The 25,830-nt window shown below is 38.9% G+C and overlaps 1 protein-coding gene across 17 annotated transcripts in view; it reads left to right on the top strand.

The window, feature by feature from the left end:
• TRIP12 (thyroid hormone receptor interactor 12) overlaps positions 1-25,830 on the top strand; it is a 147,848-nt gene that overhangs the window by 7,634 nt on the left and 114,384 nt on the right. The window lies entirely within an intron of this gene.

The following is a 25,830-nucleotide window of genomic DNA, read 5'->3' as shown; positions in this document are numbered from 1 at the left end:
TGTACCTTGTGCTATATCTTCTTAAGGTCAAGTTAACTCAGTCTGAAGTCCTCATACTGGTAAACGTATGTGATGCCCTGGAAACCTAAAATGAGTTTTTACAGATAGCCCTTCTGAAATTCACTGTTGAGTTGTAATTTAAGCTGCTTTGTGTCCTTAGAGAGTAGGTTCATGGTGATCATATGGAGGGCCTCTCCTGCCCCGCCCCCTTTTCTTAATCTCCCTGCAAACCCAGTGCTTGTAGCTGCTTTGTAAATAGTAAATATATGAACATGCTGTAACTTCTGCTGTGGCTCTAGTATTTTGTAATTGTGTCTGTTTTGCACCCTTGGCTGCATGTAGTCAGATTGAACTGCTTGTTCCTCTTTGAACACACTCCAGGAACTTGAGCATTCTTGGTCGACTTTGATTGTTTAGTCTACCTGGATCAACACCCTTCCATCCTCTTCTGTCTCTTGTAGCTACATACGCACATTTCACTTCTTCCAGTACCTTCTGTTTCACTCTTTACTTCTCCCTAACAGTTTATTAGTTTGAGTTACTGCTTTCACCATCTGCCTTATATAATTAGTCCCTTACTTCTTCTTAACTAGATCTTTGGCTTCTTGCAATAAAGTTCTCATTCTTCCATCACCACAGTGACTGGCACAAAGCTCCTGACCTGCATTGTACATGGCATCGATAGGGTTCGTTTTGGTGACACATTGAGGAACTATATTGTGAAATAACAGCACCATTTGCCATAGTTTCTGTCAGCTTGCTTTTTCGTTTCTCAGGGTTTGGTAGCTGAGTGTAGGATGCTCAAATATAAATTTTTCCGAATTAGGTTCATGAAAATTTGCATTTAAGGGATTGTTAAGACAGTAGACTATTTCACTAACTTTGTTACCTTAGGCTTAGCATTTCGGAGTTATGTTTACTAGCAGGTAAAAACGTATTTACCAATACATATTTATCTAGTGCTTACTGCATGCCAGGTCTCTGCTGGGAGGAATACAGAAGAGTCTTGTCCTGAGATCTGTGCTTTCATTTAGTTGAAAATCATTTACCATGTCGAACTTCTTTGGTAACTATATATAGTATAGCGTTTAGTATAGACAAGTGTCCTGTAGATATCCTAAATGCAGGTTTTCTACATTTAGAAAACCTGATACAAAGATCTAAATTAAGAAACCGATGAATTAGGGTATGAAATTTGGCTTTGCTGAATAAATTGTTGGAAGTTGAAATAGTTGTGGAACTATTTCCTCAGCAGCTAATGCATGTGCATTCCTGGTTCCATGGCCTCTTGAAAAATGCTGAGGAGAAATAGATTTATACAATGAGATCTCTTATGTTGCAGAGATGTAGTACTTTATTGTAGATGAGTTCAAACTATGACAGTAAAACACAATATTTACCATTGTGCATATTGTCCTTAAAAAATTGAGTTTTACACAGTGGGTTCCCAGATTCAGTCCTAGGTTGAACTTGACGAGGTTGAAGAAGGCTTCCTGGAGAGACCAGGGACTTGAACTGGCCTCGATTGGGTGGGTAGAGAAGAATGGGGAGCTTAAAAAGATGTAATTGAAGTGAGAGTCTACTAGTCAGATAAATGGCCCTTTGGAGTAGAGGGTGCACATTTATGAAATAGGAAATCGGGCTGAGACAATTCTTATTTATTATTATTTTTTTTAAGATTTTATTTGGGAACCCTGGGTGGCGCAGTGGTTTAGCGCCTTCCTTTGGCCCAGGGCGTGATCCTGGAGACCCGGGATCGAATCCCACGTCGGGCTCCCGGTGCGTGGAGCCTGCTTCTCCCTCTGCCTGTGTCTCTACCTCTCTCTCTCTCTCTCTCTGATGACTATCATAAATAAATAAAAATTAAAAAAAATAAAAAATAAAATAAAAAAAATTAAAAAAAAAGATTTTATTTATTTATTCATGAGAATACACAGAGAGGAGAGAGAGAGAGAGAGGCAGAGACACAGGCAGAGGGAGAAGCAGGCACCATGCAGGGAGCCTGATGTGGGACTCGATCTTGGGTCTCCAGGATCATGCCCTGGGCTGTAGGCAGCGCTAAACCGCTGAGCCACTGGGGCTGCCCCTGAGACAATTCTTAAATGGGAGAAACTAAGAAATTGGATTTAACAAATTGGCATGTTGAATTTATTGTTGATCCTTGAATAGGTGGTGGCAACATAAAAAAGTATACAGAAATATTTAATTGGTAAACTATAAAGAAAAAGTGCTTTTAGATCATAAGATCTTAACTTTATATAAAATGGCTTCCCTTTCTAGGACTGTAGATTAAAATGGTTATTATGGGAAGTTTTGGGGGTGATAGAACCAGTGGAGGTAAAACTTCTTGTTTAGTTTCCATACATGGTAGTTAGAATACTTCTGTTAAATGAGTGGGGAGCTCTCTAAATAACTCCTGTTGCTTCTCTGTTCAGTCATAGAATTCTTCCCCTTTAATGGAAGCTGGCGATCATTTTGTATTAACAAATTCATCTATTGTTTATTCAGAGGTTCTTTTTTTCTTTTTTTTTTTTTTCTTTTTAAAGATTTTATTTATTCATGAGACAGAGAGGCAGAGACACAGGCAGAGGGAGACTCCAGCAGGCTCCATGCAGGGAGCTGGATGTGGGACTTGATCCTGGGTCTCCAGGATCACGCCCTGGGCTGAAGGCGGTGCTAAACCACTGAGCCACAAGGGAGAGGTTTTTTAAATTCAGAATACTGTTTGAAAATTAATACATGATTTTTTGTGAGTTCCTTAGTTAGTATATCAATCTTTTATGAGAGAAACTTCTGCTAAGCACTAAAAAAATATGATGTTTTAAGAAAAGCAAATTTTGGCTTAAGTATATACGTAAAAAAATTGAGAGAAAGAATGAGAGCATGAGTAGAGTGGGGAGGCTGAGCAGGGAGCCTCATGCGGGGCTCAGTCCCAGGACCCTGGGCCCTGGGATCCTGACCTGAGACACCCAGGTGCCCCTACGTACTTTTTTTTTTTTTTTTAAAGATTGGAGTTATTTTGAGAGAGCAAGTGCCCATGGGTGTGGACTCTCCAGTAGAGTCTGGAGCCTGAAGAGGGAGGAGCCCGATGGGGTTCCATCCCAGGATCCTGAGATCATGACCAGAGCAGAAGTCAGACGCTTAACCTACTGAGCCACCCAGGCGCCCCAGTATTTACATACTTTTAAAAAAGTGCAACTTAATATTACGTGGGTTTTGTTTTTTGTTTTCCCAGAGAGAGAGAGCATGCGCACATGCACACATGCACACATGCATGCACACATATGGGAAGTGGGGGCAGGATGGTCAGAGGAAGAGGGAGAATGAGAATCTCAAGCATGCTCCACGCTCAGCATGGAGCCTGATACTGAGATCATGACCTGAGCCAAAATCAGGAGTTGGACGCTTAACTGATGGAGTCACCCTGGCACCCCAGTATTACCTGCTTGATCAAGTTAAATATCTTAGTAAAATACTTAGCCTAGCACTCTGGTTGATGTCACAGTAGACTGTTATCCCTGTTACTTTTATAAAAGTACATAAAACAGGATTTCAAAATTAGAAAATGTGGTTAGCTCGTGGCTGAAGGGAAACTAAAGTTACTGAGAATTATATTTCATTCAGGGATCTGGTAGCAATTACTAGTTTTCTTACAGCAGCTTTAGTTTCTAGAGTATTCTTGTAGACTTTGCTGACTGCAATTTGAATTCATTTTATTCTTTATGTGAAATAGTAGAAATGCTAGTAGTGTAAATTCATTATTTATACCTGTTAAGTCATGAAACTTAGGGGTTTGTGGACTTAGGAATAAAAACATTTGGAAGGTTGTATATTTTAGTACTAAAAGAGACAAGAGTGTCTTTTAATGCAAGGCATTTGTGCACCTTCCTAGTTTTTCCTTTATTAAACCTATATTTCCATGTTTTGTTACTCACCTAGGGAAAGTGGCCTAGTCTCAAGAGGGAATTGGACTTGAAGCCAGCCCTTCCATCCCAGACCCACAAGCATTTCTGTCTTTCTCCCAGTAGATGGCAACAATTAGGTTGGTTTTTGAGAAGACTTCAGTAGTTCTTTTTTTTTTTTTTTTTTTTTTTTTTTGACTTCAGTAGTTCTTAGCTTTGTGATCAGACTAGTTTCCTAATTATTTCTTAGTTGTCATTAAGAACTTCAGTGTTAATTTACACATCTTGACCTCAAAATACTTTTCTTAGAAAAGTAGTGGGTCAGTTGCAGAGTTCATTCCTATTTTACTTTACTCTTAACCCCGTCTTTGGAAAAGTTTGCCCTTCCAGTTGCTGCTATGAGGTAAGACTTGGGGAATTTCAGCCTTTGGTGTGGCACTGTAAGATAATCTGCTCCTGCCTCTTTGAACCATCTAGTATTACTTTTCAGCTGCCTGCATATTAGGCCCTGCCATTTTTTTTCTCCAGGTATCTTCTCATTACACAACCTAAGTATTTTTCTTTCTTTTAAAGAATAGTTCGGGTGTTTTTTTTTGTTTTTGGTTTTTTGTTTTCTTTTTTAATATTTCATTCATGAAAGACAGAAAGAGAGAGAGAGAGAGAAAGGTGGAGACACAGGCAGAGGGAGAAGCAGGCTCTCTGCAGGGAGCCTGGCTCGATCCCGGGACTCTGGGACTCTGGGATCATGCCCTGGTCGGAAGGCAGACGCTCAGACGCTCAACCGCTGAGCCACAATCTAAGTATTCTGAAAGGAATTATGGAAGAGGTAATAAACCGTCATTTGGGGTCCTCGTTGTGGCACTGGCTTTATTTTATTTATTTTAAAGATTTTATTTATTTATGAGAGACCGAGAGAGGCAGAGACACACAGGCAGAGGGAGAAGCAGACTTCCCACGGGGAGCCCGATGCAGCTCTCGATCCCAGGATCCCGGGATCACGCCCTGAGCCACCCAGGTGCCCTGTGGCACTGATTTTAAATGATACTCAGCTTACAGTTCTTGAATCAGCTAAGGAATTGGGGAACTTAATGTTTGCTGGAAAAGCAGCGTTTTCTCTCTGTTGGATGGGCCTTCGACTTAACGCATTTACTTTCATCCAGCATTCATTAGTTCTTGTTGCTAAAAAAGAAAAATAAGATGATTCATAATGCACACTTAACTTCTCAGAGTTTACTATATTTAGAGATGCTTAGAACCTTTTTTAAGATGTCTGCTCAGTTTATTTAAATTTTTAATGTGATCGTAAAGGATTTGGGAAGTTTGCATATTAAGAGTTTTAAAGTTAGCAATGGCTTAATCTGTAGTTCTTCTAAGGAACATATACCCAGAAACTTAGTAAAACAATGGTTCTAAGAAAACATTCTGCAATTTTGTCTGTTTTACAGCCCAGTATTAGAGTCATGTTCCAGTGGAAAGAATTAGACTGGTTTCAGCAACTGGGGCATTTATCTTTTAGAGGTATTGCGTGAATTGCATTAGTAATACTCAAACTGAGAAAAATACTCATATAAGACATCTGTGCTCTTGGTGTATTTAGTCTGAAGTTAGCAGTGGACATAGAATTAATGTAAATGAATAATAAGCAATGGTATGTATTATAGACATTTTTGAATCCTTTTTTATTTTAATGTTATTTTTAAAAGTTTTATTTATCTGATAGAGCACAAGCAGGGGGAGTGGCAGGCATAGGGAGAGGGGGAATTAGACCCTTCCTCCCTGCTTAGCAGAGAGCCTGACTCAGGGCCCTATCCCAGGACTCCGAGATCAAGACTGGAGCCAAAGGCAGATGCTTAACTGATTGAGCCACCCTGGCCCCTCGAAAACTTTATTTCAAGTCCTAGGTCAAGATTTGGGATTAGGAGGGATGCCTGGGTGGCTCAGTGGTTGAACATCTGCCTTCAGCTCAGGGTATGATCCCGGAGTCTCACATCAGACTCCCTGTGGGAAAGCCAGCTTCTCCCTCTGCCTATGGCTCTGCCTCTCTGTGTCTCTCATGAATAAATAAATTCTTTAAAAAAAAAAAAAAAGACTTGGGATTAGGAAGATATGTAACATGTGGTCCTTGGCATTGAGTTTATAGTCTCATTAGGGAGGGAGATAAAATTGGGAAGAAAAGTAACCATAAAAACTCTTAAACTGAACATCATTCAGATGTATTATCAGGTGACTAGCTGTTAGGAAGAGAATATGCTAAAAATATTACTCAAGATATTTCTCAGAATCGTGAGAAATACTTGATCACGTTTATTTATATTTCATTTTATTTTATTTTTTTAAAGATTTTATTTATGAGAGAGAGATCGAGGCAGAGACACTGGCAGAGGGAGAAGCAGGCTCCATGCAGGGAGCCTGACGTGGGACTCCAGGATCACGCCCTGGGTGGAAGGCAGGTGCCCAACCACGTTTAATTCCAAATTCAATTCCTTGCTATCTTTTTTTAAAGATTTTATTTATTTGTTTGATTGGGGGGGGGCAAGCACAAACAGGGGGAGTGGCAGAGGGAGAGGGAGAGAGAGAAGCAGGCCCCCCCATTGAGCAGGGAACCTGATGTGGGGCTTGATTCCAGAACCTTCGGATCATGACCTGAGCCGAAGGCAGATGCTTAACAACCGAACCACCCATATACCCCCTTAGTATCTTTATGATGTGGCTTTTGCTATAAATAATGTATAATATGTCCAACAGTGATGTAGAACAGTAGTGGTGAGGGAGATGAATGGGATAAGAATATAAAAGGCTTTATGAGTGATAGCAACAACAGCCAACCTCTATCGAATCCTTCCCTTGGTTCACTGGTACATAGGTTAGTCCTCAGTGGGGGTGGGGGGGATGGATATGTAAGTGGGGAAATAGGAGAATTGGACATTCTAGACAAAAAGTATAATGAGGGTGGATAAGAGTCTGTGTCAGAAGAGTTATGCAGTGGCCAAAGAGAGTTAATTGTACTGAGTAAATACGTTCTAGATGCTGTTTCTTTTCTCTTTATTTTAGTGAGTTTTTTTGCTCCACAACTTTACGTAGGGAGAATGTTCCATATTCTTCCTATGCTTTAAGTATCTCTGGGTTATTCATAACCTGAACTAGAATGATAGGAAATATATAAATACAGTATAATGGTAAATAAAGTATGAGCTAATTAATATCTGCATGCATTTACATGAACATTTTTCTTAGTCGGCATTTTTATCATGAAACTTTAAGATTTTATTTGATAGAGAGCTCTTGGACGCGTGCACAAAAGCAGGGGAAGGGGTAGAGACAGAGGGAGAAGCAGACTCCTCGTTGAGCAGGGAGCCTGATGGGAGGCTGGATCCTAGGATTCTGGACCATGACCTGAGCTGAAGGCATGTGCTTAACTGCATGAGCTACCCAGGCACCCCTATCATGAAGCTTCAGTCAGTTTTCTTCCCTTCCCTTCCCTTCCCTTCCCTTCCCTTCCCTTCCCTTCCCTTCCCTTCCCTTCCCTTCCCTTCCCTTCCCTTCCCTTCCCTTCCCTTCCCTTCCCTTCCCTTCCCTTCCCTTCCCTTCCCTTCCCTTCCCTTCCCTTCCCTTCCCTTCCCTTCCCTTCCCTTCCCTTCCCTTCCCTTCCCTTCCCTTCCCTTCCCTTCCCTTCCCTTCCCTTCCCTTCCCTTCCCTTCCCTTCCCTTCCCTTCCCTTCCCTTCCCTTCCCTTCCCTTCCCTTCCCTTCCCTTCCCTTCCCTTCCCTTCCCTTCCCTTCCCTTCCCTTCCCTTCCCTTCCCTTCCCTTCCCTTCCCTTCCCTTCCCTTCCCTTCCCTTCCCTTCCCTTCCCTTCCTTCTTCCTCTCTCTTTTCTTCTCTTTTTTCTTTTCTTTTCTTTCTTTTCTTTCAAGATTTTGTTTATTCATGAGAGAGACAGAGAGGCAGAGGCATAGTCAGAGGGAGAAGCAGGCTCCATGCAGGAGCATGATGCCCACATGACTTGATCCCAGAGTTCCGGAGCCAAAGGCAGACGCTCAACTGCTGAGCCTCCATGGTGTCCGTTTAGTCAGTTTTCAATAGATAATTTTGCTTTTCATGGCTGTACACATTTATATAGTTTGAAGGCAGTGCCCGAGAAAGAATATGGGCCTTGAAGCCAGAAACTGACTTAAACAAGATCCTCCCTATTCCAGCTGTGTGATCTTGGGTGAGTCATTTAAACTCTCTGAGGCTTAGTTTTCTTTTGTGTAAAAAAGGTTGCTGTAGAATCTTGCATAAGTAGTATATACTTGATAAATGGTAGCTGCTGCTGTTTTTATTTATGGTGATGAAGAGAAAAATGTATATTTGCATGGTTTAGAGGAAGGCTTAAACACTGCCTTACAGAGAGAGCGAAGAGTGTGCGCACAAATAGGGGGAGGGGCAGAGGGAGAGGGAGAAGCAGACTCCCCATTGAGCAGGGAGCCTGATGTGTGGCTGGATCCCAGGACCTTGGGATCATGACCTGAGTGAGCCAAAGGCAGACACTTAACCAAACCAACTGAGCCACCGAGGCTCCCTTATACACTGTCTTCCAGAACTGGGGTAAGGAAACTTCTATTATAAAATGCCAGCCAGCAGATACTTTTGGCTTTGTCAGTCATGTAGTCTCTTATAATTACGCAGCTGTTTTGGGCACAAAAGCAGCCATTGCCTTTGTTTTAATAAAACTTTATTTACAGAATGAAGCAGTAGTCCAGATTTGGCCCGTGTGCCATAGTTTGCCAGCCCCTGCTCCACATAGTTATTACTAGCTGCCTTTACTTGGTTTACAGGAATTTGAAACAACATCTGTGTGTCTTAAAGATACTCTGGTAATGTCTCAGTAACAAGGGAATTGGTGTTAAGTGGCTAAGAGCAAAGACTGAGATTTAACTTAAGCTCTGGTTCTCATGATTAACTTTGTGACCTTGGGTCAGTCACTTTATATTTTGGATTCAGTTTTTGCATCTGTAAAATGGGAATGATAGTTATATCCACTTTAGGTTTGTTGTGAGGATTAAATTGGTTAATATGTAAAACTGTAAAACAATGCCTGGCATAAGTAAGTGCTTCATGTGTTATTGTTAATAACCATTCTTTTTTGAGAGGAAGCATTTTTCCTTTCCTTTGTTGATAGTCTATCTAAAAAGACAAGTTTGGGGGACACCTGGGTGCCTCAGTGGTTGAGCCACCTGCCTTTGGCTCAGAGTTGATGCCAGGGTCCTGGGATCAAGTCCCACATCAGGTTCCCCACAGGGAGCCTGCTTCTCCCCTTTCCCTATGTCTCTGTGTCTCTGCCTTTCTCATGAATAAATAAAATCTTAAAAAAAAAAAAAAAGACCAAGTTCAAGAAGATAGATTTCTCTGATGTCCTCTTGGAATTCCTTGAGTGGTAGAGTTTTAGGGTTGAAGATCATTTGATAGAATGGGGGTGGGGCTTCATCAGCAGGATGAATTTGGGTTCCAGTTTCCTGGTTGTTTGACCTTGGGCAAGTTATTAAGGTGTAAAGTATAGAAAAATTGTACTTTACAGGATTCTTCGGAGTTTAGTGAGAGAGTGAAGTGCTTAACACAGTGTCTTTATTACAATTTTTTTTGATTAGGGTATTGGCTTCTAGAAGGAGTTTAATAGTAGCTTTTATTCTATATAAAAGAACCATATAATAGTTTTTTTTAAATGACTTATTTTCACAGTTGCTGTAAATGTATGAAATTAAGTCAACAGTGTAAATGTATTGTTTTTCAGTTGTCATAATTTAGGTGTTAGTAAATTTAACGGACAATTGAAATACACTTTAAAGATTGAAAGGAAAAATAACCCTGACCTGGACTAACATTAAGTGTTTTGAAAAGTTCTTTGGGGAAAAGTATCTATATTTGATCCAGGTTCAAAGATTCTATTCATTGGTAATTATAGTCTGTTTGACTACCACTAATAGTTTCAATAAAATGGTGTGATAGGTTTAGTGGGTTTGGTTTTGTTTTGTTTTGTTTTGTTTTTTTGATATAACTTCAGACTTACAAAAATGTTCTTGCAGTAAAGAATATCCCACATTCCCTTTATCCAGTTCTAAGATCAAGGGTTTCTTTTTTATCATTAGAGGATAAATCTGTTTTCTCTTTTAAAAGTTTTTAATAAAAGCTTTAAAAAATACACCTTTTAAAAAATATATGTAAAATCTGAAAAAAGGTCAGTGTTTTTTTTTTTTTAATATGGCTCTTTACTAGTTATACACATGTTGGCTTCAGAGTATTGTGAATGGGTTTTGTTGCTGACTTGAGGCCACCATTAGTGAACATTATCATTGGCAGTTGGACACTCCTAAATGGCCCGCTTATTAAGGGACTTACTTGCTTCGTATAGAGAGTGATCCTTGCCCCTTCCTTCCTGGTTGGCGGTCTTATATGCTTAGGTACTCTGTAAACCCCCCACCCTACTTTCCTCAGCTTTTAATGTGGTAAGTTGCAAAGCTGCTTGCTAGAATTGGGCATTAAGGAGGGAAGTCCTGAGCGAAGCCTTGCATCATCACATGGTCCTAAGCAGGTGATTATTATGGTAGCTGAAAGATATTTTAAAAAGTATATTCTCTGCACTTTTCTCCTTAGTTGAGGGGATCAATAAGGTCTTTTAAAAAAGATACTTTAAACCTCCTGTTTCTGGAAATAGTAAAATAAGTGAGAGTCTTATTCTACAACAAGTGAGGGCCTGTTGTGTGCCTGGCAGACCTATTATACAAAACCTTTTGCCCTTAACATTCAATATACAGTCTCTTTTCCTAAATGCCCTCTCTTGCCTTTGCCTACCATTCCTTAGTGATGACTCCTACTATCTGAACTTATCTGCTTGAAGAGTCTTAGGTAAGTGGACTTAAACATTTAAAAAAAAAAAAAAAAGAATCTGGGCAGCCCAGGTGGCTCAGCGGTTTAGCACCGCCTTCAGCCCAGGGAGTGATCCTGGAGACCTGGGATCAAGTCCCGCGTCAGGCTCCTTGCATGGAGCTTGCTTCTCCCTCTGCCTGTGTCTCTGCCCTGCACTCCCCCGTATCTCTCATGAATAAATAAATAAAATCTTTTTAAAAAAAATCTTGTTTTTAAAGGGTAGTTTTATTTATTTTAATTAAGATTATTTATTTGAGAGCAAGCACAAGCAGCAGTAGAGGAAGTGGCAGAGGAGAAGCAGGCTCTTGCTTATTAGCAGGGAGCCTGATAAGGGTTCTATCCCAGGATCCTGGGATCAAGACCCAAGCTGAAGGCAGATGCCCAACCGACTGAGCCACCCAGGCGCCCTAAAAGGTAGTTCTAGATTCATTAAAAAAAAAAAAAAAAAAAAAAAAAAAATTTAACAGAGATGGTTACTCAATACTCCCCACCATTTTTCCTTTTGTTAAGATCTTAGCATTAGTATATTTTTGACTCAGCTAATGAACCAGTACATTATTACTACCTATACATTATTTAAATTTCCTTATTTTTCACCTAGTGCCTTTCTGTTCCGGGATCTCTCCAGGGTGCTACATCATATTTAGTGAGCAACTTTTAATTTTTGAGGCATTTATTTCGGATTATAAAGTACAGGCTGAGTGATAGTTAAAATTTGAATAAAGCACATAAAGAGAAAATTAAGAACCCATCCATAATCTTTCTACCTGATAGAATGATGAGTAGAAACATTTTTGTTTTCTTGTAGTTTTTGTTTTAATAAAAATGAGTACATATGTTTTTCTCCGTGCTTTTGTATGATGAACATTTCCCTATTTTGTTATTCTTTGCTTTATATTTACCATAATTTATTCAATCTTCCTAATTCTTTTATCAGATTTTTATTAAAAACTGTTGTTAATAATGTTTCAGGGAAAAGCTTTGTACCTAAAACCAAGTTTTAATTTATTTTAAGTTTTTTAGAGAGAGGGCATGTGCTGGCCATGGCCAGCTGGGTGGGAAGGGCAGAGAGGCAATCCTAAGCAGACACCACGCTCAGCATGGAGCTTTCTTAGGGCTCAATCTCATGACCCTGAGACCACAACCCAAGGCAAAAATCAAGAGTCTGACACCTCACTGGCTGAGCCACACAGGTGACCCGAAAGCCAAGTTTTAATATTTTTTTATTTTTAAAATTTATTTTTAGATTTTATTTATTCACGAAAGACACAGAGAGGGGGTAGAGACCTAGGCAGAGGGAGAAAAGCAGGCTCTCCATGGGGAACCCAGTGAGGGACTTGACCCCAGGACCCCAGGATCATGCCTTGAGCCAAAAGCAGACACTCAGCCACTGAGCCACCCACATGTCGTACCCTGAAAACCAAGTTTTTAAATGAGAGTTCTCTGTCTCTTTTCTTTGTATTAACTTGGAAAACATTCTTGTGTGTGTGTGTGTATGCGTGTGAGAGAGATGAGAGAGAGAAGTGTGTATGCTTACAACATTTGGTGAAAGAATTGGAATGCTACTTAAACTCCTGTCTGTTCTGGCTCTTGCCCACCTCTCTGACATTCTCCTTTCATCCTTTAGTAGCTCTCCCTGCTGCCTGGAATGCTCTTTTAGGTCTTAGATATCTGTCTCCTCATGCATGAGGTCTTGGCTTAGATGTTACCCCTCAAAAAGGGGTAATTTCTTGGCTACCCTATCCATAATAATTTTTCTGATAGGAACTTAGTTTTAAATATTATATTCATTTATAGGAGACAGAGTGAGGAGAGAGAGCGAGCATGCATGCATGCACACAAACAGAGGGAGGGGCAGAGCAAGAGGGAGAAGTTGCCCAATGCAAGGCTAGATCCCAGACCCTGGGATTGTGACCTGAACTCAAGGCAGATGCTTAACTGAGACACCCAGGCACTACTACTGACCGCAGCATTTTACTGACAAATAATAGGAATCTTGACTAACTGGACCTTAAACAGATCAGAATTTATTTTTCCTTATACAGTGTGGTTCAGGTACACAGTGGTTCCAGCAAGGATCACATTGTGTGTCTGCTCTGCCATTTTTAGTAAGTGGTTCTCCTAGATATCAGATAGCTCTGTTATGGCTTGAAGTCATTATGTCCATCACATTTGAAGCAGGAAGGAGGAAAAGATGGGGTCTTTCAAAAATTTTTTTTATTTTTTATTATTTTATTTTTAAAGTAAGCTCTATGCCCAGTGTGGAGCTTGAACTGATAACCTCAAGATCAAGAGTTGCATGCTCTACTGGCTGGGCCAGCCTGGTGCTCCATGGGGCCTTTTTTTAAATCCAGAAAGCAAGGTATTCCTGAAGGATGCTCAGCATAGCTCACCTACCTCTTATTTGGGAGAGCTAGGGCGTACTTATGGCAAAAATAAGTAAAAGAATAATGGTATTGTATGAAGATAGATTTAAACCACTGGCTTTTATTATGTTCTTTTGATCTGTAATCCATGATAAGAAGTGCCCTACTTTGCTTCACCGGTGTATGTGTAAAAATATGTATGTAACTGAAATAAATTTTGAACAGTATTTAATCATTAAACTTTTGAACAGCATTTAATCATTAAACTTAGAATAGTTTAATGATTAAATTTCATTTAAAACTTCTGGTTATATGACCTTTTATGTCTGAGAATTCTTAACTTTTTCTGTGGTGTGGACCCTGTCGCAGTCTTAAGCTGTGGACTCCTCAAGATAAGATTTTTAAATTCCTAAAATAATTGCATAAGACAAAATCCCCAATATATCAAGTGTTGAAATCTAGTTCTCAAGCTGTTAAATTAGTATGTTGTAATACAGTAATACATTTCTTTATTAGCATTTCGATAACATGATTTAGCAGCTGTTCAGAGTAGTGATGGGTGTAAATGATATTTAGAAGTATCTGCAACAATTGTAATGTGATAGGATAGTATCTGTGATTGCTCTTGGTGCAACGCCAAAGGTACTGCCAATAATGTGGTTTGTTGCCTCTTCTGGATAGAAGGAAATGTTAAATTTCAATTAGAAGTTAGTGAAATTATTATTATTTTTTTTCAATCCAAGTTCGTGACCTCCTATTGTGAACCCCTGGACTAAATTGATTTCAAGGCTCTTATCTTACAGTTTGAGGAAAAAATCCTGGTGAAGGGATTTAGACTCTATAAGGCAGGATTCTTTTAGCAGGAATGAGTGTGGGATAGATGGAATTTGGGTAGGGAATGTTATCTTCTGTCTTTTCCTATCTGTAGTCTGCAGTCCCTACCTCCTTTATTCTCTCTACTGATTGCTTATTTTTCTAGTTATTGTTGTCTGCTTCCCCAGTGGAATGCAAGTTCCATAAGGGGAGAGCGTACCCCTTTCTCCAACAGTGCCTGAAACCTAGGAAGTAGGGTAATGAAATCTCTGAGTAGCTGAGTAAGACCCAACACGCCCATACATACCTCAATTAGTAAGTCTTGGCCTTAGTGTCCCCTCATTCTTCTCTTCCCTCAAAAAAACAAAACAAAACAAAACAAACAAAAAAAACCTCAGTGTGACCATTGTAAAGCTTAAATGTGAGGAAATGTTGGCAAAGGCAGTGCTCTGAAGTGCTCTATGTAGATGAGATGATTCTCCTGGTGGACCGGTGTAAAATGACTTGTGTTCATGTAGTTCCCTGTCTTGCATTTTTAAGATGTGTGGATATGTCTCAAATAGTAAACCAGGAGCAGAGATATTTTTTTCTTAATTTGTGTAAGAGGAATAAAAAGGAAATTAGTAAAGAATTATAGTCTAAGAACATTAACATAAACATCTTTGGAGTTTATAGTATGCTCCCCCAGCCTTCATTTTTTAATTTTTTGCTGTTGTTAACTTCAGGGCGATCTGTTTCCTTCAGCAGGCATTCTTTTCCTTTTTGAAGTGGGTTGCACCAAACCTGATTAATGAAAATGCTTGAACCGGTTGCTATAGTTTTGGGGTTTTTTGTTGTTTTAACTTGGGTGATTACAGTTCATTTTCAAGTTTCCTTAAAGCAGTATTTTTCACTTAAAAGACGTCAGTGCGTTTTGCGCACAGTTGGACTGCAAATGTCTGTTGATTGAATACACTTTTACGAGACTGCATACCTATTTGAATATCTGCCCCTCAGTCTTTAGGTTTTGTTAAGGTTATGTTAGAAGGTAAAGTAGTTCTTCCTTTTCTATCACTGGATGCTCTGAGTCCTAGAAGAACTTCTTTTGGAACAGATAAGTGGTATCCTTGTTGGATTTAATTATTCTCGTTTTGTTTGCTTTAGAAAACGTTAATAAATGCTTAAATTGGCCCAGTATTAGGTATTGTGGAATATAGTTTTTCCTATGTAAATACTTCTGGTTTTCATTTTATTTTTTATATTTAATGGCAGTGTTGGTAAACAAGAAAAAGCTATTGTCTTTCTAAGCAGTGTAAGGACTGTGAAGTGGAAAAGTTATCATTACTTTATTAGAATGGAGAATAGGAAGATATGGAAGTAGTGAAAAATTCGGTTCTCAGTCATTTAGTAAATGCATTAAAAATATGTATTCCAATCAGTGTAGGAGTCTTCATTCTTAACAAATGATGATTACTTGTCTTTCAAATGTCAGTTGGTTTATAGTACCTTTCAATACCTGTTTGGAAGAGTCTGGCATGTTACGTTTTTGTTGACATACTTGAAGATCTAAAAGCAACAGCTTTAGAGTTTTCCTTTTTATGCTGTACTTTGGAAAGCAGGAAACACTTTCAAAGCAAAACAGAATTTTTTAAGCAGCTTTATCCAGATATAGAATTCCTATGCCATACAATTCACCCATTTAAAATCTACAGCGTTTTTAATATATTCGCAGAGTTGTGCAGCCATCACCATGGTCTAATTTCAGAACATTTCATCGCTCCAAAATAAACCCTGTACTCATTGGGTTCTATAACTTTTTTTATAAGTTTTCGAATTGAGAATTCAGATGTGATGTGCTGTCTTCTGTTAGTTAAAAATCATACCAATTAAAAAAAAACAACTAGCCTTGCCCATTTGGTAGTATGGGACTACAGATGAAAACTACGTGTTACTTGGATTTGTCCTCCAAGGAAGAAGGTTCATCCCTTTTGATAGTTTTTCTATTTGAAATTATTATTATTTTGAATGTAAACGTCCTGTTAACTAGAAACTGCTCATTTGTTGGCTCTAACAGTGTCACTTGGACAAGGCTGGATAGGAGACTGTTCTGGGAAGATGCCAGATTTACTTCAGAACCAAACTTGGAGTGCTGGTTCTACCCAGTAGGGAGCAATTACCAGTTCTTTTTGATATTTCAAGGTAGAAGTCCAGCTAATAGGTAAAAATGGAATTTCTGATTGGCTTATACAAGCTTCTATCTCTTTCCTTGTTATTTAGAAGTTTGTACAGAATGTTTTGTTTTGAAAAAAGATATTAGCACTTTTTCCCTTATTGTCTTTGACATGCAGTTTGGTTGGCAGAGTTTAGGTGTGAATTCCATCTTTGGGGTTTCTTTTGCAATTTTAGTTTTTGAGGTGTTTTCAAGCTTTCCTCTTAGACTCCTCCCTAGCTGTTTCTGGTTCGTTTGTTCATTCATTCACTCACTCATTCATTCATTCATTCAACGAGGTCTCTAGGCCTTTCTGAAGCTGTTTCTCTCTTTGTCCTATGATGGCCTCCTTGCCTTCCTGCTCCCCTCTCCTGGGCAGTCTCCTTTTACCAGTAAGAGTTTTCACATTTCTACCCCTTGAGAGGTGTATCGCCTCCGCTGAGGAAGGCTTGGGTTGTTCTTCTGGAATAAGTGTTTCCAGGAGCAGCGTATCAGTTTTTTGTCCAAACTCTAATTGTCCACAGTTTGGTCTTTCATTGGTCTGAGCTCTCCAGAGCTCCCATAAGTCTTGCATACATCCTATCAGAGATTTTCATGTCATCACTGTCTGCTCACCTCACTCACTTGAAAAGAGGCTCGCTGATGCCTCAGCACAAAATGAAATCTTCCTTAATCCTTTTGTCACCTCTGGTTTATTCTTACTGGTTTTTGTGATTCTTTTTTTTTTTCCCCAGAAGAAACGTGACTGTCTTGTTTTATATTTTGGCATTACTTATTTCTACCTCTCCTAGTTTGTTTTGGTTATTTTTGTTTTTTTATTTTTGGGCGAGAAATGACTACACATAAAAATTTGGTGGCTGTGGTTTCGTGTTTCGTTCAATTTTCTTTCTCTTTTACTGCTACAACAAGTTGGTACTTGTATTAGATGTATTTCATCTTAATATTTTCTCCTTTAAATTTTAATAAAGGAAGGTACTAAGTTTTACGATTTTTTTGATCATTGATTTTTAGTGTATTCAGCAATGCTTTTTGGTACAGTTTTTAGAGTGGTTCTTATTTTAATGGTACTGTATGTGCTATCACTTAATGTTGATTTATTTCACTTAGGGTTACATATAGCATATTACAAATGGAAAGTTACAAACTGAGTTTGATGAATATGAATTTGTACTTTTAAAAATAAAAGATATATTTGTCTTAGTGATAGAGAACGGAGGTGGAGTGGGGTAGAGGGAAAGAATCCCAAGCAGACTCCCACTGAGCATGGAGCCCAGTGTGGGGCTCTGTCCCATGACCCCGAGACCACCACCTGAGCCAAAATCAAGGGTCGACTGGACAGCTGTCACCAGATGCCCTTGAATTTATACTTTTAAAGGGCATCATATAAGAGAATTGGTCTGAGAGTCAGGAGACTGGAGTTCTAATCTGATTTCAATTTTAGATAGTTGAACATAGATGAATTTCCTTTGAATCTTGTCTATTAGATATGAGTAATATTTGTTCTCTCTGTAATTCTGGGGTTATTAGGATTGAAGAGATAGACATGTTTTAATTATACAAAGTATTCATATAGAACAACAGTATATAAAAATAATTTTGTCTTTGTTAGAGAAAACACTGAATTTCTATGAGTGAATCAGGATTAAAAGAATATGTGAATTTGGAGGCATAAAAACTAGGACTAAAAACTCAAGCATTAATTGGACAGTGGGTCACCTAGCCTTATTACTTGAGATCTACTACCCATGTTTGTCTAATGACTTTTTTTTGAGATTTTATTTTACTTTATTTATTTTTTTAATTTTTTTTATTTTTATTTATGATAGTCACACAGAGCGAGAGAGAGGCAGAGACACAGGCAGAGGGAGAAGCAGGCTCCATGCACCGGGAGCCCGACTTGGGATTCGATCCCGGGTCTCTAGGATCGCGCCCTGGGCCAAAGGCAGGCACCAAACCGCTGCGCCACCCAGGGATCCCTTTACTTTATTTTTTAAGATTTTATTTATTTACTAATGAGAGAGACAGAAAGAGAGGCAGAGACATAGAGGGAGAAGCAGCCTCCCCTGCAGGGAGCCTGATGTGGGACTTGATCCCGGGACCCAGGATCACAACCTGAGCCAAAGGCAGATGCTCAATTACTGAGCAGCCCAGGCAACCCTTGAGGTTTTATTTATTTATTTGGGGGAGAGAAAGAGAGCTTGAACAGAGGGGAAGGCAGAGGGAGAGGAGAAGCATACTCCCTGCTCAGCAGGGAGCCTGATGCAGGGTGAGATCCCAGGACATCAAGATCATGATCCCAGTCAAAGGCAGACACTTAACTGTTGAGTCATCCAAGTGCCCCATCTAATGAAATCTTTAAAGGATGGAATCAGGAAGCCAAGCCCTCAAGAGCAAAGAACTTAAACCAGCAGTTGAGATACTTTTACCTGTTGTCTCTACTCTGTGTGTCTGCGTGCGCATATGCTAGTATGCACTTTCAGTCTCTCGACTGCTTCCTAATGTGGCTGTGTTCAACATAATGCCAGACTTTGCACTTAACCACCTAGGTACACAATCTAAGTACCCTGGGGAAGGACTCTGAGTGGTCTACCATAGGTCATTTACAGAGTCCCGAACCCTAGTTTAGTTTTGGGTGTTATGGGATACAGGGGCTTGTCATGTAATATGTGACAACTTCTGTAAGAATCTGTGGGACTACACTGAATAAAGAGAAACATGAAATATGGTTGTCTAGTACATGTATCCCCTTGTAGTATTTAATGACACATCTAAATTTGCAAAATGCCGTGGAGCTCTTCAGAGTTGTAATATGCAGAAACAGATTTTTAAAAACTTGAGTAGGCAAGATTTCAGGTGAACTGTAGTGGGGGCAAGTGCAAGGTAATGAGTTAGAAAAATCAATCTAAACCTTGCCGATGGATAATGAACTTTGAGTTAATTGCCATTTGACTGGTAAAAGTATTTAGATACTGCTCTGGGAGTGTGTGTACTTTTCTACTGTGGGATATTCTAGTCCTGTTTTTGCTATTGATTTCTATTCATTTGTATTCATTATGGTCAAAGAATATACTCTTTGTGATTTCATTTCCTTGAATTTGTTGGTTTACCGTATGAGGCCCAGTGTGTGGAGAGTTTCTGTCAATATTCTGTGTGTGCTTGTAAAGAATGTGTATTTGCAGTGTTAAATTTGTCCCCATTAGGTCTATTGATAATATTGTTGTTCACCTCTGTATCCAAACTAATGTATTTTTTGGTTGTCTTGTTAATACCAGTTACTGAGAGAGGAGTTTTAAAATTCTGGATTTGCATGTTTTTCAGTTTTTGTTTTAAGGTTTTAAAAGCTGATGAGGAATTGCTGTCTTTCTGGGGGGAGTGTCTGGGTGGCTTATTTGGTTGAGCATCCAGTTTTCAGGTCATGATCTCAGGATCTTGGCATCTAACCCCAGTTGAGCTCTGTGCTCAACAGGGAGTCTGCCTGAGATTCTCTCCCTCTCCTGTCTTCTGGTGCTTGTTCTCTCTCACTCTCTAATCTCAAAAAAAAAAAAAAAAAAAAAAGGAATTGCTATCTTCCTGAATTGAACCTTTTATCATTATGATGGAACTATTTAAAAACTTTATTTATTTACTTTAAAATTTTTAATCTTTTAAAAGTAAGCTCTATGCCCAGAGTGGGGCTTGAACTCCTGGCCCAGGGACCAAGAGTCCGGTGTGCTGATTGAGCCAGCCGGGCGTCCCTGCAGAACCCATTTTTATCTCTAGTAATGTCTTTTTAAAACTTTTAATGTCAGTTTTTTAATGCTAATAAGCTACACCAGCTTTTTTTGTCCAGTGTTTGCATGGTATTTTCTAATTTACTTCGTTTCCCCATCCTGGTATTTTAGATTGGTCTCTTCTAGTTGAAATGTTTTAAAAATCCAACTAGAGATTGAGTTTTACCATTTTATTTTCTAATTTGTTGCTCTCACTTGAATTTGTTTTTTAATAGATGTATGATTTTAGTCTTTGGTTACTTTAGAAAATAAAATAGTATATCTAACAAGGTTCCTTAACTGGTTCCTTAACTTGTAGAAACACAAAGACTTTATTAGAATAGTATCTCGGTTTACCAGGCTCATTGGCTTTAAGATACTGTTGTCATTTTACTTTCATCAGTTTTTAAAACCTTAACTGGAATTTCATAGAATTAACTTTCATTTACATCTGTCTGTCATCCTTGTTAATCTTGCATTTCAGTGCTATGTCAAGGTCCTTTCCTTTGTAATGCTGGTGGAAAAACTCAGTTTTTAAACCGACAAAAGTTAAATTAAAAAAAAAAAGATTCTATTTATCTGTTTGTGGGATGGCTAGAGGGCAGAGGAAAAGACAATCCTAAGCAGGATCCACACCTATGGTGGAGTCCAACTTGGGGCTTGATTTCACAACCTGCAATCATGACCGGAATGGAAACCAAGTTATGACTCTTGGTTAACTGAGCCACCCAGGGGCCCAAAAAGCTTAATTCTTTTTTTCTTTTTTTTTTTTTCTTGTAAGATTTTATTTATTTATGAGAGACAGAGAGAGAGAGAGAGAGAGAGAGGCAGAGACACAGGCAAAGGAAGAAGCAGGCTCCATTCAGGGAGCCTGAGGTTGAGACTCGATCCGGTGTCTCCAGGATCACACCCTGGGCTGAAGGCAGGCGCTAAACCGCTGAGCCACCCGGGCTGCCCCAAAGCTTAATTCTTTAAAGATAATTTCATTTAGTATAGAATGCTTGATTGGCATGTATCTTTAGTATGCTGAAGAAAATATAATTTCACTGTCTTCTGGCTTCCATTGTCGCTGAGGGCAGCTGATGATAGTCTGTAAAAAATAATTCCCTCCTTTCTCTTGTGCTGTAAGATTTTCTCTGTCGTTGGTACTTTGTTTTATTCCATAGTTTCATTATGACATGTCTAGGTAACTGTCTTTTTATTTATCTTATTTGAGATCATTTGGGCATCTTGAATTTAAGAGTTGGTATCTTTTAACAGTGCTAGAAAATTCCAAGCCAATAGATGTTAAATATGCTTCACTATGTCTTCATTCTTATACTTCTGAAATTTTAATCTTTTGGCATCTATGTTACATTCTGTGTAATTTATATTTTGATGCTTTGCCTGACTTGGTCTGATATGCTGCCAGACCTGTCTTTTGAGCTTTAGTTTTATTTCCATATTAGAAGTTCCTTTGGTTCTCTTCCAGATTAGGTCCCTTTTAATAGTTGTTTTTGGTTGCCTTTAGTTTTTGCAGTTTTGTTCTTTGTATCTTTTAACATCGGGGGCATTTTGCCTAAGATTTGTCTGATAATTCTAATATCTGAAATCTGTGTGATGGTTTCTGTTTGTGCAGATTCTTGTCTACGGTGCCTTGTTTATTTATGTGTCCTCTTTGTGGTGTCCACTGTTTGTAGTTTATTTGTAGAGGTTTCCTAAAGCCTGGAATAAAGGTGCCTTTATCCAGAGAAGATGTGCATTGCTTCTGTCAGGTATTTAGGGGACTAACACTTTTGCTACCCAAAGTGTAGCCCTCAGGCTGGCAAGGGAGCTTGTTAGAAATGCAGCGTTTCAGGCTTATACCTATATTTTAATAAGAATCTGTATTTAAAAAAAAATCCATATTTTACTGCCATCCCAGGTCATTCTTAGGCTTAAATATTGAGCAGCTCTGCACTAAAAAAAATAGACAAGATTTGGAAAGCTCGGGCTTAAAGTTTCTTGGATATTTCAGATTGTTCAGAATATGACTAGAAATCTTGGCCAGGCATGTATAGATTTTCAGATACAGGTTTTTAATTTTCTCTTTCTCTCCCTTGATGACTCCCTTTGTCCTCACTGCTTAGCAGCAAGGTGATTCATCAGTTGAGTGGGGTAGGGATTTAGGTAGAAATCTGGTCATCTCAGTCCTCAAGGTGTAGCCCAGAGTGTTTTTATTTTTTTAAAATGATAAAGACTAAAATTTGAAATAAGATTAGGTTCTTGTAGTTTGGTCTTGGTCAGGTGAAAAGAGCTCCAAATGATCAGCAGCATTAGTGAGGAAGTATAAATTCGAACAGTGAGATACCACTACACATCAATGAGAATGACTAAATTTAAAAAGATCAATAACACCATGTATTGACAAGGTTATGGAACAACTGGAAATTATCACTTAGTGGTAGTAGTGTAAAATATAGCTGCTTTGGGAAGGGTCTTATGGTTCCTTTAAAAGTTAATCATAACCTTCACAAATATCTAGAGATTCTACTCGTAGTAGTTACATAAGAGAATTGAAAGCATATGTCCATGGAAAGACTTATAGATGTTTGTAGCAGCTTTATTCATAATGGCCCAAACCTAGAAACAGTCCAAGTGTGAATGAATGGATAAACAAAATAGAGTATCACACCGTGGAATACTACTCAGCAGTACACACTGATGTACTCAGCCACATAAATCAGTCTCAGGATATATTGAGTCAAAGAAATTTTGTACAAAACAGTACACATTCCGTGACTCAATTTACATGAAATTGGAAGAGCTAAAGCTAATCTCTAGTTAGAAAAAATAGAATGGTTTTGGAGTTTGGAGGAGTTCGGGATTGACTGGAGCACAAAGAAACTTTCTTGGGTGATACTCTTTCTTGATAGGGATTTAGGTTCCACATTTATTTAGGATTTAGGTGTATGCATTTAACAAAATTCATTAAGTTTTATACTTAAGATTTGTGCATTTCACTGTATGTAAATTTAACTGAAAACCTGAAACAAAATTTGCACACTAGTTAATGATAGTAAAATGATTCTGCAACTTACTTTGAAATGCTTCAAAAATAGGATGGACGTTTAGCAGGACAGGCAGGGATGCATAGGTGAATAGATAGGGATACATCTATGATAAGGAAGAGTAATATACTGCTACTTGTAAAAAGCTAGGTGATGGAATTATAGGTATTTATTGAGCAATTCTCAACTTTGTGTGTTTTGATAATTTTCAATAATAAATCATTGGGGAAAAAGTGTGAGAAGTGAAAAAGATTACAATGAGTTCAGGAAGGGAATTGGATTTATACAACTATCCTGTTTTGCACATTTTGTTCAGTTTGTATTTGTGCCATTTTAAGAGCAATAACTGTTCTTTTGATTTAAAAATGGCTTTTAATTTTTTGGTTTAATCATTTTATACCAGCTGAGAAATTTTTTTTTTTAGGCTGGTAGAAAGCATGAGTGTCACTGGTCCATATCCATTCTAGTGTGCCAAAGACTTGTAGCTCACCATTATTGCTGTCTATATCCATTTATGTATATTGAAGAGATCTAGTGCTCAGTTTATTATTTTTTTATTTTTTAAAAGATTTTTATTTATTCATTAGAGACACACACACACAGAGTCACACACAGGCTGAGGGAGAAGCAGGCTCCATGCAGGGAGCCTGATGTGGGACTCCATCCCAGGACTTCAGGATCATGTCCTGGGCTGAAGGCAGGCGCTAAACCATTGAGTCATTCAGGGATTCCATGGTGCTCAGTTTAGAAGGGCTTTTGTTAATATGCTTTAATGCTTTTTTTGATCCAAGTAGGCTAGTTTCACTTTGTTTTCATTGTATTCCATGTTTACCTGTTAGTTACATTTTCTTGCTTAAGGTGCTGTTGGTTGGTACTTGAGATTTAGCTGGATGCTAAAGTGCAGAGTGCCTGAAGTGGAGGGGTTTTGTCTTTTTGCCAGAGCAGAGTGTATGATAGCTGTTTAGCTCCCCCACCAGTAATTGGGTGAAGTGTTGAACTGATTGTGCATCCTCTGGAGTTTACTGGTAGTACTTGGATCTTACTTACAGTATCAGAAGACTTGTGCTCTGTATGCAGCTTCTTCTCATGTAGAAGGAGGGAATACTTCCACACTTAGAAACAGGACTGTACGAAGATGTATAGGGTCACCATGGCCACTTGTCAAATGATGGGGGGACAGGGTTTGTTTTCTTCTGTATCGACCTCTGAAAGGCCTGTTTTCTTTGATAATTTTAAAGTGTGTGGAATTGGGAGGCAAGGATTTAAAGGATGAATTAATGAAATGTAGGTTGACACATTTAGGTCAAGGATAATTTGTTCTATATCCAGAAGCTTAATTTTTCTCATTTCTAAGAAAAGTGAAATCTCTATGGACACATTTTTTAAATAAGCAAGTGGTGAGGACTCTGAAAACAAAAGCAAATCTTTTCCCTTCTAAAGATCGTAATAACGTATTTTGAGTGCTTACTCTTTCTATGAGAGACTTATGGAGGATTTCAAACATATACAGAAATAGAACTGTAATGAACCTCTGTGTACCCATGACCCAGATCCTACACCATCAATTCCTGGCCACTTTTTTCACCTGTACTTTTAGCCCCGCCTCAATTATTTTGAAGCAAATTTGTGTTGTTACTTGATCTGTAAATATTTCGGTCTGCTTCTTTGAAAGATGAGAACTCCTTTTATAGACCTAAGCTTAATCCTATGACTGTACAATAAAAAATAGTTCCTTAAGCTCTGTAAATATGTAGTGTTCACATTTTTCATACTGCGTTTTGTTGCTGTAAGCCTCTTAAAATTTAATACGTATGTGCTCCCCCCATCCCCCAGTTTGCTTGCCTTTTTTTTTTTTTTTTTTTTTAAGATTTTATTTATTTATTACTGAGAGACACAGAGCAGCAGACACAGGCAGGGGGAGAAGCAGGCTCCACGCAGGAAGCCCGACGCTGGACTTGATCCCAGGTCTCCAGGATCAGGCCCTGGGCTGAAGGCAGGCGCTAAACTGCCGAGCCACCCGGGCAGCCCTTGCTTGCTTTTTTTTTTTTCCTCAAGAAGAGCTCACTAGTTTGCACTAGTATGCAAGGGTGGGAGTGGAGGAGTGGGAGAGGCAGAGGGAGGAGAGAGGGGGAGAGAGAATCTTAAGCAAAGCCCCACACCCAGTGCAGAGCGCAATGGGGGGCTTGATCTTCCAGCCCTAAGTTCAGGACCTGAGCCAAAATCAAGAGTCAGACAACTTAACTGACCCCCCCCCCCCCAGGTGCCCCTGCTTATTCTATTTTCTAAGTGTTTTAGTTAGTTTTATTAACCTCATGAGATCTGCTTATCCTCAGTTTTTAGATGAGGAAACAGCCTTTCATAGGTAAGAAATTTCTCCAAGGTTAACGTGGTTTATGGTGGAGCCAGAATTCAAACTGATTAAAGAAAAATAGGTGCTTTGTACAGGCTTCCCTCTCTTCCTTACTGTTGACATTTAGGTATTTTTTTTCCCCTTACATATGTACAAACACATAGAAGTTTCCCGTTTCATTCTTGTCTTCAGGTCTCAGCTTAAAATATCTCTTTAGAGAGGTATATTACCTGATGAGTCAGCCTAAAGTAGCCTTTTCCTTCCCACTTCCTGTTTTTCTCTCCGTCCTATTTTTCTCCTATTCCATCTTTTCATGGCACTTAGCACAGTGTGCAAATAGCTTGATTATTTTTTGTCTTCCCAATTGAGCGTGAGCTCCATCCATGCAAAGATTGTTGATGCCTGTCAAGGCTCGCAAATATTGGTTGAGGGAATGAGCTAAGTATTGTGCTTCATATGAGTGCAGCATGTACAAATCTACTTCTTGTTTTTAGGACCTCTAAGCATGCCATAGACTTGCTGCAGTGTGCTTAT

Source organism: Canis aureus, chromosome 24, assembly GCF_053574225.1.
Source record: "Canis aureus isolate CA01 chromosome 24, VMU_Caureus_v.1.0, whole genome shotgun sequence".
NCBI classification, from domain to species: Eukaryota; Metazoa; Chordata; class Mammalia; order Carnivora; family Canidae; genus Canis; species Canis aureus.
The sequence above is the reverse complement of the archived record's forward strand: the minus strand, read 5'-3'. Positions and strand labels throughout refer to the sequence as shown.